Genomic DNA, 8,830 nt, shown 5'->3' on the forward strand with positions numbered 1-8,830 from the left:
TCCGCCTCCGGCCGGGCGCCGCCCCGTCTCCCGCTGCCGACCGCGTCGGCCGCCGCCGCAGTCCGGCCGCGCCGGTGCGTCGGCCTCTTCTCCGGCCAGATCCGGCCATGGGCCGGCCGGATCCGCCCTCCCCCGGCCGCCCGGACCTCTCCCTCGACGCTGACCGCCATCTCCCTCTTCTCCGGCCGCCGGCGCCTCAGATCCGGCGAGATTCCGGCGACCATCGAAATCCGTGCCCAGATCCGAGGTTGACTTTCCCCTCCCCGAAATCGTCTGTCCCGAAGTTTTTGCAATAATCATGCCATGTTCATCATGTTGTATCTCCTCATCCGTAGCTCCGTTTCATGCGTGTAATATGTCAAATTATTCGTCTCAACGAGTACATCATTTCATTCCATTGCATCATATTCATTTGAGCTCATCTAGATGCCTGAATCATCGTTGTAAGAGTGCTTCATAATGTTTTCTGTTGTCTGTCATCAGAACGAGCTCATTTGTCATTTTTGCCATGATTGATGTGTGCATCCTATGAGGTTGATATCTTCATGTATTTTCAACTATGCCATGTCTTATTTACAGAGGTGTATGCCATGTATTTTTGTGATCAATGTGGTGACTAGCACAAGCATGCAAACTAGGCATCGTGATGTTACTGATTTTAGTCCCTGTTCTGCTGTTATTTTGATGCCATGTAAACACGATGCTACAGAGAGATCCATGCATATTTTGAGATACTTCAGTAAGGGTGTTTTGAACATGTGGTTATTGTCTATGCATTCATGCCCTTGGTTGCAATTATGGAGTAGTCTAGCATGTCATTTTCGTGCTCTACTGTTGCTTCAAAATGTTTCCTGGCAGATTGTTTACTTGTTATTCAATTTGGCCAAGGTTGCTATAGTTGATCCTTGCATGCTATAGACTTGTTCTTGACTTGGTTTGTTTCACAAATATGTCTTTTTGATGATGCTATGCTTATCTTGTCATGCAATGACTTGTGGTGAGTGAATCGAGCTTGTTAAGTATGGTACATGCTGTTGCTGTTTTGCTAGGCTGAATCTGTTATTTCGTGATGCTATATAAACATGTTGCTACTAATCATTCTATGCATAATCTGGAGATGTTCTATAAACATGTTTTGATATACATGTCATCCTCTATCCATCCATGCCCCTGGTTGCATTTATAGCTTGCTGTAGATTGTTCATATCTTGCTCCAAAGTTGCTTCACAATGTTGCTGTCAGCCTGTTAACATTAAGTTCACTTGTTCCCATGTGTTTTGCTAGTGTTCCATGCACCCTATGACCGTGCTCTTGCCATGATTAGCTTCACAAATATGTCTTCTTACTGTTGGGTGTCTTGCCATGCTATATATTGATCTATAGTGAGTTGCACAAGCTCATTTACATGCCTTCATAATTCTGTTTCTGCCATGTTTGAATCTGTATAATAACTTGCTATGTTTACATGGGTGCCATCTTATTTTCTGGTCCTTTTTGGCTTATGGTCAGTAAAGGACTTTTGATCTATGTAATTAGTAGATTCATGCCATGCCTTTGTTTGACATGATAAGTTCTTGTAACATGTTGCTTGATAGCTCTAAACATTGCATCGTGATGTTATTTTTCTGCAAAGTCTGAAATTGTTATAACTTGCAATCTTACCATGTGTGTTTGAGCATGTTCTAGTGATTTCTGGAGTTAGCTCAGTGTTCATGTTTTGTAATGCTTTACCTGTACATCATGTCCATGCCTTTTGTTTTTATGTTGAGATGATGTAGCATGTTGTTTTGATGCTTGCAAGATGCCTAGTTGTTGTTTTGGATAGATTGTTGCTATAACTTGTATAGAGTGTGTGTGTTGAACCGTTGCTCCGTTTCGAGTGTGCTCTATATGAAACTTGCTTAGAATTGCATGTAGCTTCATATTATCATGTTGCATCCTTGTTTTGAGGTGTTTGCTTGATGTTTGGGTGTATTTTGCATCAATGCCATGTTTAACTTGTCTTGCTCATATCTTCTAGGCCGTAGCTCCGAATTAAATGAGCTTTATATGTAACTTGACTAGAATCTCGTTTAGATCATCCTTGTGAATCTTAACTTGATGTTTAGCTACTTGAACATAAGGTTTATTCAGATCTGGACCAATTTCGAAATTTGCATATGAGGACTTACCGGAATTGTTATATGTTGTTCCCGGCCTCATTTAAACTTGTCTTGATGTGTTGCTTTTGTTTGCATCATCCCTTGCCATGAGTAGCTTCATGTAGCTTTGTCATGCATCATGCTTGGTTGTGCATCATGTCTTGTCTATGTGTGGTGTGTTTACCTTGTTGTGTGCTTCTTCTCGATAGTTCCCGTTTCGTTGCGATCGTGAGGATTCGTTCGTCTATGCTTGGTTCGTCTTCGTGGCTTCATCTTCTTCATGGACTCGTTCTTCTTCCTTGCGGGATTTCAGGCAAGATGACCGCTACCCTGTATCTCACTACTATCATTGCTATGCTAGTTGCTTCGTTCTATCGCTATGCTGCGCTACCTATCACCTGTTTATCAAGCCATCCCATATTGCCATGAACCTCTAACCTTTGACACTTTTCCTATGCAAACCGTTGTTTGGCTATGTTACCGCTTTGCTCAGCCCCTCTTATAGCGTTGCTAGTTGCAGGTGAAGTTGAAGATTGCTCCATGGTGAACAGGATTTTGATTGGGATATCACAATATCTATTATATTATTAATGCATCTATATACTTGGTAAAGGGTGGAAGACTCGGCCTTTTGCCTGGTGTTTTGTTCCACTCTTGTTGCCCTAGTTTCCGTCATACTGGTGTTATGTTCCCGGATTTTGCGTTCCTTACGCGGTCGGGTGATTTATGGGACCTCCTTGACAGTTCGCTTTGAATAAAACTCCTCCAGCAAGGCCCAACCTTGGTTTTACCATTTGCCTCACCACCACCTATACTTTTCCCTTGGGAGTCGCTCTCTCGAGGGTCATCTTTATTTTAGCCCCCCCCCCCGGGCCAGTGCTTGTCTAAGTGTTGGTCCGAACCGAGTAGACTGCGGGGCCACCTCGGGGCAACTCGAGGGCTGGTTTTACTCGTAGGATGTCTCATCCGGTGTTGCCCTGAGAACGAGATATGTGCAGCTCCTATCGGGATTGTCGGCGCATTGGGCGGCTTTGCTGGTCTTGTTTTACCATTGTCGAAATGTCTTGTAAACCGGGATTCCGAGTCTGATCGGGTCTTCCTGGGAGAAGGTCTATTCCTTCGTTGATCGCGAGAGCTTGTCATGGGCTAAGTTGGGACACCCCTGCAGGGTATAATCTTTCGAAAGCCGTGCCTGCGGTTATAGGCAGATGGGAATTTGTTAATGTCCGGTTGTAGATAACTTGACACCTGATCCAATTTAAAACGCATCAACCGCGTGTGTAGCCGTGATGGTCTCTTCTCGGTGGAGTCCGGGAAGTGAACACGGTTTCTGGGTTATGTTTGACGTAAGTAGGAGTTCAGGATCACTTCTAGATCATTGCTAGTTCATGACCGTTCTGCTTGCTCTCTTCTCGCTCTTATTTGCGTAGGTTAGCCACCATATATGCTTAGTCGCTGCTGCAGCCTCACCACTTTACCCCTTCCTTTCCTTTTAAGCTTTGCTAGTCTTGATACCCATGGTAATGGGATTGCTGAGTCCTCGTGGCTCACAGATTACTACAACAACAGTTGCAGGTACAGGTTTATGCGATGATCATGACGCGAGAGTGATGCTTGCTTGCGTTGAGTTCTTCTTCTGCTTCTTCTTCGATCAGGGGATAGGTTCCAGGTCGGCAGCCTGGGCTAGCAGGGTGGATGTCGTTTGAGTTTCTGTTTGTGTTTCATCCGTAGTCGGATGATGCTCTTATGTATTGTGATGTTGTATTCGTGTGGCATTGTATGCCTCTTGTATGTATCCCCATCTATTATGTAATGTTGATGCAATGATATCCACCTTGCAAAAGCGTTTCAATACGCGGGTCTATCCTTGGTGGGACCTTCGAGTTCCTTTTGGATAGGGTCGCATATTGGGCGCGACAATTGCCTAGTCAGATGTCTTCCCAGAAACGAATCTCCGACCCGTCCTTTATCGCGAAAGACCCAAATCTAAAGAGTTGTTTCTTTGCCTCCATTAGGCTAGCCCAAAAGTGTGAGTCGTCAAGTTTCTAATATGCCTGACACACCGCCTTTTGGCCTAGATACTTGTTGTGCAGCATGGTTTGCCAAACACCATCCTCAGTAAAAAGTTTGAACAACCATTTACTAAGTAGGGCCTCATTCTTGACCTGCAGGTCATGAATTCCAAGGCCACCTTGGTCTTTCGGCCTACAAACCATGCTCCATTTGGTTAGCCGGTATTTTTTCTTTTCACCATCTCCTTGCCAAAAGAATCTGGACCTAAAATACTCCAATCTTTGCAAGACCCCTTTTGGGAGTTGGAAGAAAAAAAGCATATAGGGAACCATATTTGTGAGGACAAAGTTTATCAAAACCAGCCGTCCTCCAACTGAGAGCAACTTGCCTTTTCAACTAGTCAACCGTTTCTCTAGACGTTCCTCTACATGCTTCCACTCCGCAATGGTGAGACGTCGACAATGAATCGGTATTCCCAGATATTTGATCGGGAATTGGCCAAGTGCGCAACCAAACAGGTCCGCGTAATCGGCCGCTACCTGACGGCTTCTCCAAAGCAGAACACTTCGCTTTTATAGAAGTTAATTTTAAGACCTGACATTTGCTCAAACGCCGATAACAGGAGTTTCATGTTTCGAGCCTTGTCCAGGTCATGTTCCATAAAATGTATTGTGTCATTAACACATTGCAGAATAGAGAGGCCACCATCCACAAGTGTGGCACTACCCCAGCAATTTGCCTGTCCTGCTTGGCGCGCTCAATCAGAATAGCCAACATGTCAGCCACAATGTTAAATAACATTGGAGACATGGGGTCACCCTGTCGTAGTCCTTTTTTTTGTCTGGAAGTAATGACCTATATCATCATTGACTTTGATGGCCACGCTACCTCCAGTTACAAAATTTTGGATCCACCGGCACCATTTTTCAGAGAAACCTTTCATCCTTAGGGCCTGTTGGAGGAAAGACCATTTGACCTTGTCATAGGCTTTTTCAAAGTCAATTTTGAATACTACTCCACTTAGGGTTTTTCTGATGCATCTCGTGGACGGTCTCATGCAGGATTACTACACCATCAAGTATATTCCTTCCTTGCATGAAAGCCGTTTGAGATGGTCGGACAACATGGTTAGCTACCGAGTTAAGCCGATTCGGCCCACAGGCACATAGCCATAGTCACCACCTGGAGCGAAGGATCTCGCCGTGGCAAGCATGGGGACGCGTGGTGGCGTCTCGGCATGGTGGTAAGGGTCGTAAGGTAGCTCCGGCCGCTGCAAGGGCAGCGCTGGTTGAAATCGAGTGGGCGGCGCAATGGCGAAGTCATTGCCCTGAATTCGACCTGTGCTCGCCATGCGGCAAACAATGTCAAGCACAGGACGGCCGTCCACAAGGGCGACATCCCATCCATGTCACTGCTGCACCTTTACTGCACCTCGCCGATCTATCAAGATGTCTGCTGAGCTAGAAGAAGCACTTGTTTCGTCAATGACACACATGACAGACTCTCCCCACTAGTAGAAAACCACCCATTAGTCCCGGTTTGTAAGGGCCTTTAGTCCCGGTTCATGAACCGGGACTAATGGGTCGTTACTAATACCTCCACCCATTAGTCCCGGTTCAAACCAGAACTGGGACCAATGTGCCTCCACGTGGCCCTGTGCGCCCACCCCAGTCAGGGGGCCTTTGGTCCCGGTTGGTGGCTCCAACCGGGACCAAAAGTAATTTTTTTTAAAAGTGGCTGCTTTAGGGGTTATTTTTAGGTTGTTATTATAGCTAGCTAATAGAGAGAAGTGTCCTCTCTTATATCTTCGTCCTTGGTTTATCAACGCTGCTGCTATGTTCATTGCACCCGCAGATATAAAATGCTCATGCATGCTTGCATCATACATCATCATATATATATAATAACAAGTCCTACTAATCATGCATCATCATATACAACTCCTACTCGTTATTAATAATAAGTCATACGATCATCATCCTCATAGTCATCGAACCCAACCCTACATAATTGTTCTTAGCACATGATCATCAGTATCAGGTAGGACCTAAACACCCTTAAGGTAAAATAGCATAAAACAATATAGACCCTGACTCTCCATTATGAAGAATGGCGATCATCCTGTCTCCAATTTTTGCCCTTCGCTGAATGTTGCTTCCAAGAAGCTCCTTACGACTGTCCATACATTTTTTCCATTCTTTGATTATCATGTCTCCACTTCTTTTAGAAACCCGGTATGGACAGTTGAGATTCGTAGGACGACCTGGTTGTATGTTCAAAACATGAAGGCTACCCCGTGTATACATCAGATGAGGCACACAATCATTTGGGATTATCTGTTGAAAAACATAGTAATAACTTCGTAGTTAGCAATGATATGATGTACTAGTTTTAGAAGTGTGCAAAAAGATGCACGAATGTTGTAATAGTAAAAAATCATACCAGGGTATCTCCATGGTAGTTACCGTAGTTCAACACGTGCACTAGTGGCACGTATTGACCATAATGTTGAGGAGTTCGATTGTAGACATTGTAATTCTCAAGATCAGTACAAAATCCGACCAGATGATTTTTCTCCTGATAAGTTAGTTTGGAGCCTTCGGTGTAGTAGGTTCTGTCTACCATCTTCCGCACATTCTTTGAAGAATGAAAATAAGCTGTCAATGGAGAATAAGTTGTCAACTATTTTCAAATAAACAATATAAATTACTTAATAACTATGTTAAGCTCACATGGGGAAGAATTGGAGGTGTATCCACAAGGACGAAAATCGTAGGTCTCTCTTGCTCGATTATAGAATCACCAAGATCCATGGTAACAAGCATACCCTCATCAAAACCATACATCTTGCAAAGTGCTTCCCAATTTTTGCAACCAAAATGGGTTACACTCTGAGCATTGTACAGCTTTACTTGAAAATCCACACCATGATGGGTACTTAGGATAATTTTTTTGGTTTCGAAACTTTCATGGTCTTCAAAACCCATCCTCTCCAAGACATAGCGTCTTGCAAAGCATGGGATAAGCTAGTCGAATTGGAAAATATGAAAAATATTGTCATGATTAAAATAGTTGAAGTCATGAGTAATTACGAAAAAAATTATTATCGTCGGTTGCGTACCGTATGAACATCGAAGGTCTCCTCGAGCTTAATGCTGAAGCGCCGATCTTCGTCCAGCACAATGAACCTGTCGCAGATACCTCGGTCGTCGTGGCACCAGTCGCACTCCCCCGGGCGGTGTTCGTCGTCCGATGAGTACGACATTTCCGGCCTATACGTTCATAATTCAAATATTAAACTAGATCATTATTATTAATCACGGGTTGAGTATCGATGATCGATGTACGTAGCTCCTCCTTTCATTCCCGAATGCATTATTAATTATATCAAATTGTCTAGCACACGGGAATGAAGGAGAAATTATCCAATATGAGCATTCAATAAGTAAAACCAAATCATAAAATAAGCAAAACCAAATCATAAAATAAAGTATAGTTTTCAAATTAGCATGCATTCAATAATTATAAGCAAAAGTACATCATCTCTTGGTGTTCGTACATCGTCGAATATTATCACTAATACAACTAGAACCGTAGCTCCCGACGGGTATCGACGCGGGCGGTGGACACCCAAAGATAAGGAACCATCACAGGATCATAGCTCCAGTGAGATCCCTGAAGAACCTGCCAGGTATTGTCGAACCTCCCCTCCAATGCAACCATGTAGCGACGGACGTGCTCGTCCTCCTCGCTGACACGGTGACGTACCACCTCCGCGGTGTCCGGATGCCTCACCACCGTCACTGGCCCACGCGACCGCCACCAAACAAGGATCGGGTCAACAACGGGCTACCTCCTCACCAACCTACGTCCCCCGGAAGGTAGCACTTCCCAATACCAACCCGGCGGAGCCCAATCTCGAACATGGCCCTGATCAAGCAGGCCTCCACCGCCAAGTCGACGACGACGAGGATGCGGGATAGGCATCGCCGACGTCGACACGGGAACTACTTCTATATATAGTTAAATAAAAGTAGTTTTATTAATTAAATCAACTATGTAGTTCAACTACTAAGCACTTACTATAAATAAATAAGTAGTACTTACTAAAAACAAACTACTTCTATATATAGTAAAATAAATTAGTTTATTAAATCAACTAGCTAGTTCAACTATATATAAACTACTTCTTGTTTTTTTTTCTTTTTCTAAATACTATGAACAAAAAAATCATTAAAATTCTATGAACAAAATTAATTACACAATCTAAATATCACCAAAAAAATCTATTAACAATAATATCACCAAACATGCATATTCAATAATAATATCACCAAAAAAATCTATTAACAGAAAAAAATCTAACATAATATGAACAAATTAATTACAACACATATCTAGTCTAACAAAAAAATCTAATTAATCTAACAAAAATATCTAACATAATATGAACAAATTAATTACTACACATGTAATCTAACAAAAAAAATCTAATCTAACAAAAAAATCTATGAACTACATATCTAAATTACTACACATCTAACCTAACAAAAAAATCTATGAACTACAAAAAGAATCTAAAAAAATCTAACAAAAATAAAAAAATGCTCACGTGGCGTCGAGGCGGCGCGGTGCAGGGGCGACGACGGGCTCGGGGCGGCGCGGGGCAGGGGCGA

The sequence above is a fragment of the Triticum dicoccoides genome, chromosome 1B (assembly GCF_002162155.2).
Source record: "Triticum dicoccoides isolate Atlit2015 ecotype Zavitan chromosome 1B, WEW_v2.0, whole genome shotgun sequence".
NCBI lineage: Eukaryota > Viridiplantae > Streptophyta > Magnoliopsida > Poales > Poaceae > Triticum > Triticum dicoccoides.